The 8,411-nt window shown below is 36.9% G+C and overlaps 1 pseudogene across 1 annotated transcript in view; it reads right to left on the minus strand.

The window, feature by feature from the left end:
* Nucleotides 1–490: 490 nt before the first annotated feature.
* Nucleotides 491–8,411, minus strand: part of LOC100942975 — an 18,332-nt pseudogene continuing 10,411 nt past the window's right edge. Inside the window, exon 2 of the transcript XR_002770879.1 lies at nucleotides 491–1,611. The product of XR_002770879.1 is annotated as a 26S proteasome regulatory subunit 10B-like (transcript). The remainder of the gene's footprint in view (nucleotides 1,612–8,411) is intronic.

An 8,411-nucleotide genomic window follows, 5' to 3' on the forward strand; every position in this document is an offset into this window, starting at 1 on the left:
TTTGGGTATAAACCAGTAGAGAGATTGCTGGATCACATGATAGTTCTATTTTTAATTTTGGGGAAAAATTCATGTTGTTATGTATAATGGCTGTACCAATTTACATTCCCATCGACAGTATATAAGTGTTTCCTTTCTGCCACATTCTCTTTTTTTTTTTTTCATGTAGGAGCTCTAAATCAAACATTTTATTCAACTTTTTCGGATGAGGAAAACAAATGATATAAATAAGTCGTCTCAAACCATTTTCAATGTTTTACAAAATGCTCACATAGCAAATACAAAAAGCTTCACCACATTCTTCTTTCATTAACTTCTGCTGCAATAAACACAACATTGACAAATATACAAATTTCTTCTGTATCTAACATAGGAGTTGAATTACTGAATTACTAATTCTTATGATGTTACTCGTACATATTTTATTCATACATTTTTAATGAGATTATTGCCAATATATTCATTATTTTATTTTTACATTAAGCCAAGTCTATCATGCAGCCTTCAAAAACCTTACAGTCCATTACACAGGTTTGTAGCCTAATTTAGACTCCAGCTTCTTAGAATCAGCCACTTTCCTGACTGCTTTCATGAAGTCTTCCTGTACTACAAAATCATGATCAGCACGAATTGCAAACATACCTGCCTCAGGACAAACATTTCTCAGGTCTGCCCCATTGAAGCCATCTGAAAGCGTCACAATTGCTTCATAATCTATTTCTCCATGCTTTGTAATGGGACCTGCATGGATTTTCAATATGTCTAATCTTGCTTGTTCATTTGGCAAATCAATATGTATTTTTCTATCTAATCTTCCTGGATGTAGTAAAGCAAGATGCAGTGTATGTGGTCTCTTTGTAGCCATGATCATTTTAACGCTAGGCAGAGTATCAAATCCAGCCATTTGATTCAGTAACTCCATTAAAGTTCTCTGAATTTCTCTGTCAGCTGAAGTACCCTCAGAAAACCGACTATCACCAATAGCATCTACTTCATCCATAAAAATGATTCACGGCTGATGGTCCCTGGCATAATTAAACATTTCTCTGATCAAACAAGCACTTTCACCAATGTACTTATCTACAATAGGACTAGATACAACCTTTAAGAAATTACAGTCCAACTGGCTAGTAACAGTGCATGCCAAGAGTGTCTTCCCTGTGCCTGGTGTTCCATATAACAAATAGCCTTTTGGAGGTGTTATTCCTACACACTGAAATAATTCTGGGTTTGTAAGAGGTAATTCTAGCTCCTCTCTTAATTTCCGGATCTGTTTTGATAATCTTCCAATCTCAGAATAAGAAACATTCCCCAGGTCTTCTTGAGACATGTTGTAAACTAGGTGATCCACCTCTCTGGGCAAATGTCTTGTGACGGTTAGGGTCATCATATACAAAGCAACTCTTGTTTCTGGCTTCAGCTTACTTTTGTTAAGCTGTCTACAACAACCCACAGCATATCTTGGTCCATTTGTAGCTTTAACAATGAATTTTTCTTTAGTTAATTATTTAAGCACTTCACCCACAATCTGCCCAACACTTTGTAGGGCCTTCAGATCATTTTCGAACTTTTCATACTGTTTGGTAAGTTATTTAATTGTTCCCTTAACTCCTTAAGATGGATTATTTTTGCTGTAATCCTGAAGCACTTTATCTCTAGGGTCTGCCATGATGAGAAGCCTTCTGCCACATTCTTGCTAATACTTTTTATTTTTTGTCTTTTTGATGATAGCCATTCTAATAGGCATGAGGTGATTATCTTATTGTGGTTTTGATTTGCATTTCTCTGATGATTAGTGATGTTAGCATTTTTTTTCATATAACAGTTGACCATTTTGATGTCTTCTTTGGAAAAATGTCTACTTAGGTCTTTGTTTTCTAATCATATTATTTTTTTTTGCTGTTGAGTTGTTTGAGTTCCTCATATATTTTGGATATTAACCTCTTATTAGATATGAGGTTTCCAAATATTTCCCTCCCATTCCATAGGTTGTGCTCTGTTGATTGTTTCCTTTGCTGGGCAGAAGGTTTTTAGTTCAATGTAGTCCCACTTGTTTGTTTTTGCTTTGTTGCCTAAGCTTTTGGTGTGATATTAAAAAAAATTATTTATTTCCTTGGTCAAGGTCAAGGAGATTTTCCCTTTTGTTTTCTTCTAGAAGTTTTACACTTTGAGGTCATATGTTTTTGTCTTTAATCCGTTTTGATTTGGCTTTTGTCTATAGTGTAAAATAGAGGTCTAATTTCATTCTGTTGTGTGTAGCTATCCAGTTTTGCCAGTACTATTTATTTAAGAGGTTTACTTTATCCATTGTATTTTTTTGGTACCCTTGTCAAAAATTAGTTGACTGTATATTATTAAGTTTATTTATAGGCTTTCTATTCTGTTCCATTGGTCCATGTGTCTGTTTTTTAGTTTTTATTTATTCCAGTACCATACTGTTTTGATTACTATACCTTACAAAATCTACACACAAAAACCAGTTGCACTTCTTTACACCAATGACAACCTATCCAAAATATAAATCAATAAAACAATTTCATTTATGATAGCATCAAGAATAATAAAATACTTAGAAATAAATTAAACCAGCTTGGCGCCCATAGCTCAGTGAGTAGGGCACCAGCCACATACATGGAAGGTAGCGGGTTCAAGCCCAGTCCAGGCCTGCTAAAACAATGAAAAATGCAACCAAAAAATAGCCTTGTGGTGGCATTACGGTGGGCACCAGCTACTCAGGAGGCTGAGGCAAGAGAATCACTTAAGCCCAAGAGTTTGTGGTTGCTGTGAGCTATGACGCCATGACACTCTACCAAGGGCAACACAGTGAGACTCTGTCTCAAAAAAAAGAAAGAAATTTAACCACAGGAGTGAGAGATCTATACACTGAAAACCATAAAACATTAATAAAACGATTTAAAGACACAAATAAATAGAAACATACTTCATGTTCATGAATTGGAAGAATTAATATTGTTAAAACATCCATAGAAGGTGATATACACATTCAATGTAATCACTATAAAAATTCCAATACTATTTTTCACAGAAATAGAAAAAAATTCTGAAATTCATATGGAAACACAAAAGACCTGGAATAGCCAAAGCAATTTTATGAAAGAAAACTAAGACATTTCGTTCTATGTTCTTTAGACTATCAATGAAGTGTTTAAAAACACAGGACTTAGAAGAGGGCTGAGAATATTTTATTTTATCAGCTCTGTGATCTGAGCTCTGTTCTTAATTACCCACTAAAGAACTTAAATTAATTAAAACATAATTCTCCTTAAGAAGAACATTTTCTCACGTCTTACAGGGTGTTATGCATTCAATTTTAATGTCCTTACTTTTCTGGGTTACCTGTGGTCTTATGTGACTGGGACTTTTGACAGGGCTTATAATGGACATATTTTGACTCAATAAAGGATTCTGCTTGTTGAAGTACATTCCCTGCCTATTTTATGTGGTCCTAACCAAACACACCTGTCACTGATTATAATTGACCATGAGCATCCCAGCATCTAGCAGAAGGGAGATAGAGGTGGGGTGAAGTACAGATATTTTTGGTTAAGGGGTCCACCCTTTGGGACATTTCATACATACATCTTCCTATTCTGTGACAATTCTGAGTATAAGATTCTGGAAGGCAGTGCATGAGAGAGTGTCTAGAAGGTGCCTCAGTGAAGAAGCTTGTTCCAAACAGTTGAGTGTGAACAGTATCCCATGGTTCTTTGGGGCCTGGCATAGGTTTTTAACAGCTCGTTATTGTTGATATAAATTTTCTCCCACGTGTATTGGTTGTAGACATATTAACACGTATCCCTGCCTCTTGATTATGAGCACTACGACATTGTAAATACGCATTTCAATCTGATATAACTATTTCTGAGTCTCAAAACCTAACCATGCTAGTAACATGATATGAACATGTTCATTCCTGGACACATGGTTTTTGAAACCAAGTGCTAATTCTGGAAAGAGAAAAAAAAAAACGCACTTCACTGTAATCAGCTTGCTTGCCATAGACCCCTGCTGAGAAGGAGATTATGCAATTTGTAGAAAGAAATGCTGGGCATTCTGTGAAAGAAGCATCTCATAGGCTGCGGTTCACAAATCCTTATTTAAAAGTAGCCTCTTGGATTCCGTCACTGGACATTTCAACTTAGCACATCTCAGTTGGGGTTTAAGAATCTTTATTGCCAACTTTTAATATGTATCCTGGGTGATACTGGTGCTGTGCCTTTGAGACACTTTTCTAAAGTATCTAATCAGGATATTTATTTTCTTTGAGTATTTCACACAAGTGACCCCAAGAGTGACCTTTTCTCTTTTTATTGCTAAAAGAGCAAAGAAAAGAGTCTTTAGCTCTCAAAAAAAGACTAGACATAAGAGCTGAGGAAAAGAAATTGTGGGTGTCTTTGAGGCAAAGTAGCATCAGCTGTCGATTGTCACAAATGCACAGTCCTAGATAATGAGCCTCATGGCCCAATACTCATTATCCTCTCCGAATCCACTCCCATAAATACACGCACCAAATGCACAGGCACAGTATTTTTCTGCATTGGCCTGTCAATGCCGTTATTGAATCTAAATTGCCAAATCATTTTTATTCTTCTGTTCAATTTGTCACCTGGTTTGAGAGCCACATCACAATCAATTCTATTACACACTTCCCTGCAACTCATCACTTGATAATAAAGTAATCAAAAGATTCAGGATTTTACTTATAAATGTATTTCATTTTATAGTTTGAATGAGTTTCAGGAAAGATCCTTATAGGCAGTGTGCCCTCAGTAAAGAATTGCTGAGTAAATTAATGAACGGTGGGGCCGAATCACATTATCATGCATATTCACAAAGTAATAGATCAAATCATATTTTCAGTACATCTAACACTGAGTTGATTCTTAAAGAAAATCCATGAAACTTGAAAAGTAAAGACAATTTTTTTTTTAATTTGGCAAGGAGAGCAATTTTACCTTAACGTATAATTAACATTTTAATCTTTTATTTTGAGACATTTTAAATTATAAAAAGTTGTAAAAATGGCTTGACGAGTTCCCTTCTACCCTTCATTCACATATGGGATTCTGTTTTACAGCTTCATACTTCAACGTGTATTTCTTAAAAATGAGAACACTCTTCTATATAAGTAAAATATAATCTCAACACCAGGAAAATACTACTGATTCAATGTAATCCATCTAATCCACAGAATCCACTGATTGTGCCATTAATGTCATTTATAGGTCTTTGATCTCACCCAAGATCACCTGCTAGATTTAGTTGTCTCATGTCTTTAGTCTCCTTCAGTCTGGAACAATCTTTACTTCCATAGTCTTGACATTTTTAAAGAGTATAGTCCAGTTACTTAATTTCCCCTCAACTTGCATTTCATCTGACGTTTCACCGTAACTTACATATTTATTCATAAAAAGTGATGGTGCTTTCTCAGTATATCAGGAGGGAGCAGAAGGTTGATTTGTTTCACCACTGGTTTTTATTTATATAAAATTGTACCTGTTGATTAAGATGGTTATTTCCCAAGTATTATAGCTGCAATGTTAATAAGTATGCTGTACTTAATAATTAAAAATGTATTAATGAGTGTTTTGAGAGACATATTTTGCGATTATGTAAATATCTTGTTCATCATCAAACTTTTACCCACCAATTTTAGCATCCATTGACGATTCTGGCCTCAGTTATTATGATGGTGGTTACCAAATGACGTTTTTCTAACTCTGCCTTTCCTTCTTTATCTATTCCTTGCATTCTGCTATAGAGTTCCTTTCTCTTCTCCTTTTCTCTCCCTTCTTTTTTCCTTTTTCTTTCTTTCTTTCTCCCTCCCTCCCTTCCTTTCCTTTTCTTTCTCTCCATTCTCTTCACTTCTCTTCCCTCCCCTTTCTTTCATCACTATGGACTTCTGGATTCTTACTTTACTCAAAGGTCTGTGGCTGTGATTACTTATTTTGATACTTAAATTGTCCTAGATTTGGCCATTAGGAACCCCGTCAAGCTGACTTGTATATTCTTCTGACATATCTCCATAATTCCTTAAGTACTTTCTTATTTCTTTCATAACAAATTATTCTGGTATCATCCACCACACCAAGGAGCCATGGATCCTTTTATGTACTTTTTATACAATTCACTGAAGGTACAGAGAACCAGGTTACGTTGATTGCTTGTGTCAGATAAAGACCCTCCCATAATAGTGTTCTGCTCCCAGCCATGGATCCTTATAGTAGAGGATGATATTTAGAAACTACCATCTGAGTGTTAGACATGTTCATTGCTACTGGGGTGCCATTGTTTTTAGGCCTTCTCAGTGTACAGAACTAGGAAATACATCAACACACACATTCACATATATGCTTCTATTTTTCTATCATCTTACTAAATTAAAAATGATTTCACACCATCATCTCCAATTTCAAGCCACATCACTGGGTTTTTCTCCTTTGTATATTCACAATTCCCTTCTCCAACAGTGAGAAACCTGGCTCCCAACATCCTTAATATATTTACTTGTTTGTTTAATTCATTAAGGAGGATGCAAACCAATATCTTGGCCATGCCAGCAATAAGTGTGGACGATATTAAATTGGTCATATTATCACTATATATAAAAATATGAATAAACATACATATATGTCTACACATGCATATATGTGAAATCAGATATTTTAATTTATTTTTGTTTATTTATTTATTTTTGAGACAGAGTTTCACTTGTTGCCCTCTGTAGAGTGCTGTAGTGTCACAGCTCACAGCAACCTCAAACTGTTGGACTTAAGTGATTCTCGTGGCTCAGCCTTCCAAGTAGCTGGGACTACAGGTGCCTGCCACAACACCCAGCTTTTTTTTTTTTTTTTGTGGTAGTTGTTATTGTTGTTTAGCCAGGTTCGAACCAGGCAGCCCAGGTGTATGTGGCTGGAGCCCTAACCACTGATCTATGGGCATGGAGCCCAATCAGACATTTTATATAATAAATTGTAACATAACACATAGATACATATTAAATCCCACACAATAGTAAAAATGTATCCCATATAATACATAAAATATAAACATATATATGTAAACATCTGATTTTGTGTATGTGTAGATTTTTAAGAGAAGTACACAGTAAGGTTTTTCTTCAGATGAGCCTGGAGCCTGTTGTTCATACTTTCATGTGGTGGTCCTATCCTCCCCTGCCTGATTTCAAGGAATTGCTGGCCTCAGATGTGCAGAGCTCCCCAAAGCGAAAGCCCAGCCACTCTCCCCCTTTCTCTCACTAAGCAGCCTATTTTCTAAGTGTAACAAACAGCTACAGGCATCTCCACAACACACTGAAGCCAAATGTTGAACCTGGGGAAGGAAAGATCTCATATTTCAACTTTAATAACTAACTGGGACATCTCTTGATATTTTACTTTACTCCCTGAGTTGGGGTGGCTTCTCTTGGTTTCAGGCTTCCCCCCCCCCCAGGTTCCCCTGGGGCCTTTTTCATGTACTAAGTCTCCATGGTACATTTGTCTGCTTGTGTCTTATTCCATTAGCCGGAGAGGATTGAGGGCAGGGACAGCTTCTTTTATTATCCATTGCTAAGGCTAGCAGAGGGTCTAACACAGAGCAGGTGCTAATTATTGTGTATTGGGTGAAAGAATGAATACAGCTATTAATCAATGTAAAATGGTGGGGAAAGATGCTTGCTGGGAAGGAGAATTTTAAATTTCAACTTCTGGACCCATAGGAAGGGAGAGAGTCCAGGCAATTACATATATATTTCAAGTTCTCTTTTTTCCTGGTGACATAATACAATTCAAGAATAAATCTCGAATTTATTCTTGATATTGGTACCACTAGAACCATCACTTGTGTCCTGTTCCCACCTGCACTTCCCGAATCTTTGGTTAAATGTCAAATTTCAACACGCTCGCATTCCAGGTCTCAGTGCGTTACCCTTTCTCATTTTCTGTTTTCAACTTTTTTCTTCTTCCAAGACTATTTGATAGTTATTTTTATCGAAAGTTCTCTTGTATTGTTCCAGACAAGAATAATCACACAACACTCCAAATACAGCGTGCGACGTACGTGTTGAATAAATAAAAATGACGAGGTTAGGAACAGTATCAGTGACGATCGTGGTGTCCCGTTTTGGTTTAGAGGGCGCCAGCTGCACGTCAGTGAGGGAGCCTGAAGCTACCGGGCACACACCACCCCGGGCCAGGACTCGCTAAGATAACCTTGACGCCACTAAAGTTTCCAGACCGGGCCAGCTGGGAATTGACGAAAGGAGCCTCCGCCCGGTTGAGTCAGTCTCCCAGTTTTCTCGGCTGTGGGTCAAGTGCTAGGAAGGAATTTCTATCTAGGCTTTGTTTCCCGGGCGCATCCCGTTCGGCACCTTCGCGGCGCTGGGAACAGGT

This window comes from Otolemur garnettii, unplaced genomic scaffold, assembly GCF_000181295.1.
Source record: "Otolemur garnettii isolate 467f Iridium unplaced genomic scaffold, OtoGar3 scaffold00196, whole genome shotgun sequence".
In the NCBI taxonomy this organism is placed as follows: domain Eukaryota; kingdom Metazoa; phylum Chordata; class Mammalia; order Primates; family Galagidae; genus Otolemur; species Otolemur garnettii.